At 45.7% G+C, this 3,782-nt stretch overlaps 1 non-coding gene across 1 annotated transcript; it reads left to right on the top strand.

Annotated features, from left to right (window-relative positions):
* The first annotated feature begins 1,821 nt into the window (after window positions 1-1,821).
* trnal-aag (transfer RNA leucine (anticodon AAG)) lies at window positions 1,822-1,905 on the top strand. Its single transcript has one exon. It is a non-coding gene; the product is annotated as a tRNA-Leu (tRNA).
* The last annotated feature ends 1,877 nt before the right edge of the window (window positions 1,906-3,782 follow it).

Raw genomic sequence — 3,782 nt, forward strand, 5'->3', positions numbered from 1 at the left:
TGGGCCAGAACGCTCATAGAAATCTCCCCCACACTTGTCAGACCTGACAATGATGCTGAATATCTGCAACGGTGACAATTGGCACAGCTTGAACTTTGATTGAGCGACGCTTAAAATTCCCACCGGGTCCTCCCCTGATGACATTTGCTCTGGCACGTTTCAATTGTCGTGTTTCCCGGCCTGAGAGAATCTGTTTCCTCGTGCGGCTTCCCCTGAGCCTCAAATGAGAGGAACCATAATGTGCAATAATAAATCAGCCCTTCGCTCACAGTGAAGTGCCCCTTTAAGGATTCCGAGACGGGAGAATTAAAGTACGATTAGAGTTTATCTGCAGACCCTGCTGAAGCATGAAGATATTATGTTAATGCACTCTCTGCAGAAAGTGGGGTTTCATAAACTCTCTCATTTATTTGTAATTACGCTGCATTGTGTGTCCCGGTCTATAAATCTTAGCTTATTAGAGGTTGTCTTCCCACCCTTCCTTTCATTTCCTTTTGCTCCATTGTATAATGATTTTATGTCTCTCAGCGCCACACGTGCACTTAAAACTGCAAAATAAACAGGTAGTAAATGACAGCTGGACAGGCTAATAGCAATAGCCTCGTTCACAGGATTCCACCTGCCTGAAACACCCTTCAGGTCCAGGATTTTACCGGATTAAACAACCTCCTGGTCAGTTGCTCCTCCTGGTCAGTTGCCCCTCCTGGTCAGTTGCCCCTCCACTCTGCCCCAGCAGCTTTACAGTGACGGCTGAGATGTAGCCGATGAGCACACGCTTGCTCTTCAAACGCATCTGCTCCACAATCCTTAGCTGACCAACATCAAAGGTGATCAGTGATAATGTTGCAGATCTTTCTGGCCGCCACAGCAACATTTGTACTTGGACTGTTCTCTATTTCACCACTCTAGATCCCCACATGTCTATTCAACCATCTGCCTCTCAGTTACTCAGTCTACCATGCAAACCTATATTAGGTGATAATTTCTCATCCCTCTCCTCATTTGAATCCCTTCCATCAATGATCTGATAATTATCTTCCTCAAATTACCCCATCCATTGCTGGGTGAGCCAGCTTGTGAGCTCATTTCCACCCGATAAATGCTTGAACTCAGGCTTCGAAAGGCTTGACGTGTTTGAGAAAGTTTACATTTTCATGACCGCTAACGTCATTTTCTTCACACAAAATTCCTTTAAGTTTTTTTTTAATGGTTTTAATTATATTATGATTTGTTTCATATACCAACAATACAAAACATTTAATGATATTTAACTGATAATTGTCCCACAAGTGGCGCACATGAGAGTTTATGATAAATCATGCTGGTAGTTCACCTCAGTCGTCAACAGACACCGGGGTGCGTCGTTGCTGGTGACAATCCTTTTAACTGAGACAGGTTTAAAGTGAGCTCGGCGGGCTAATTAAAATGTTGATTAAAAGGAATGATGTTCAATGAGAGGGAGAGGCACAAATAATCCACACAGCACAGTATGAAACCAAAACAGAAGGTTAGAATGAAAGACTGGGAACAGACTGTGTTTTATTAATGAGCACTGGGGGGAACAATTCACAAACAACCTCTCTCTCTCTCTCTCTCTCTCTCCTCTCCTCTTCTCTCTCTCTCTCTCTATCCTATCTATCTATCTATCTATCTATCTATCTATCTATCTATCTATCTATCTATCTATCTATCTATCTATCTATCTATCTATCTATCTATCTATCTATCTATCTATCTATCTATCTATCTATCTATCTATCTATCTATCTATCTATCTATCTATCCATCTATGAGACCTGATTTGATTTGCTTGTTTGTTGTGGTAGTGTGGCCGAGAGGTCCAAGGCGCTGGATTAAGGCTCCAGTCCTCTACGGGGGGCGTGGGTTCGAATCCCACCACTGCCATAAGGAGCGTTGAGAGACAGGCAAACAGCCATTTTCATTGTTTTCCACAGTCAGCTACGGCCACGACACCCAATATTTGACATACAGTGAATAAAAACTGACTAAAACTGCTCGATGTGAAATGAAAAGCAGATGTTTCGCATCAACACAGACACAAATCGAATACCTGCAGCCGGCTCCTCGTGGCGACACTAAAACTGCATCAAACTTACAGGTGAAAACTAGAACACAGCCATAAATACTGATACTTAAGCTTTTGGGTAATCCATACCCAATATTCATCTGGTGGGGCACGTTTAAATAAAGGTACCAAATATTGGTATATTTTTGTGGCCAAGCTGTTCCCACAGCAGCTGCTGACATTTTAAAGGAGGTTTCATTTCCATCTATTAATCTCAAGCTCACTGTGACTGACACCACTTATATACGTCAGGGTGGATAAAGGCACCGACCCAGTGAGGCCCTTAGTCTCTGACTGGATCACGGTCGTAACCACGTTGACAACAAGGATACATTTTATTACTATTAACTACAGCTGGTCTCAAGTCTCGCCTCACACGTCAGTAGCCTAAACCATCTAAAGTCTTCAGACTGTGACCACACATGAATAAATCCTGTTCGACCAATGTTTCTGATCCCAGAGCTTTTTCTGCTTCTCCTCTGATCATTGAAAAGATCCTTAAAGTAAATGAAACAAAAGCGGTTGTCCTCCTGCGGCCTCTGGGATGAATCCACAGCATAAATTGGTCAGTTACTCGTGGCCGTCAATGCTCCCCCTCACTTCCTGTCCTGAGGGCCGAGCTAACGGGCTGAAATGTCACGTTCATTAAAGCGATCCGCAGTCGATAACCCGGCTTGGACGACGTCCCCACGGAGGCTAATCGCGCAGCCGAGGTCGATGGGGTGCAGAGGCAGCGCGGCATTATAGCAATAAAACCGTATTTTTTCTGCGATGGGATTGGCCGTCGATTTCTTCGAAACACAAACCGAACGTGCGGTTTTGGCGCCCATCTGAGCTCGCATCATATATGAGCTGTGTCAAAAGGTCACCCTCAGGCATCGTTGATAGATACCCTGAATTTGCAAGATCGAGCTGAACGGTGTCAGGGGGGCTTTGATGTGGATCTTTAGCCCGTGCTTGAAAAATGAAAGCGTAACCACGGAAACCCACCAACAGCGACAGTCAGAGGTCGAGTGGTACGTCCATCCGTCTTTTATAAACCACCACTGCATTCCCTCCCAGTGGCCCCAGTCCTGCAGTGGTCAGCAACTCCTTCCTGCACATCTGACACGTCAGTTAGATCTTCACTGGGGGATTAAACACAAAGATCAACACACTTCCTGTCCTGGATTAGCTGCATGTAGCAAAGCCGCAAATTACACAAGGGGAAATTGTTGCACTTTATGCAACACAGTTGCACTTATCTGCTACCTTCGACATGTCTGTCAGTCTTCAGAAACATGTGTGTGTGATCCCAGAACCTCGCGATGGAGCGCTGATGTTGTCTAAATCGTTTGGGTTTCGGCTCGACTCCGTAGGTGTGTTTCGGGGAGTTTATTTCCCTCTGCGCTGCTCTCTGTAATAACCCGCGGTTGACAGGTTGAGTCTTCACATGATCCTATTAGGCCGCTGGTACGTCTCAGCTGACCCAGAAGCTGTCGTGGCTGCAGACTCTGCTGTCGGTTCTTGCTCGCATCAAAGAAAGGAGCCGTAGAATAGACCCAGATACCCCCGTGTTGGGGCACCCAGATACCCCCGTGTTGGGGCACCCAGATACCCCCGTGTTGGGGCACCCAGATACCCCCGTTTGGGGTACCGGGGAACACTGGGGCAGCGTAGGTGATCAGGTGGTCAGTAGTTTACTATCATTTTTGAA

This window comes from Takifugu rubripes, unplaced genomic scaffold (genome assembly GCF_901000725.2).
Source record: "Takifugu rubripes unplaced genomic scaffold, fTakRub1.2, whole genome shotgun sequence".
Lineage (NCBI taxonomy): Eukaryota > Metazoa > Chordata > Actinopteri > Tetraodontiformes > Tetraodontidae > Takifugu > Takifugu rubripes.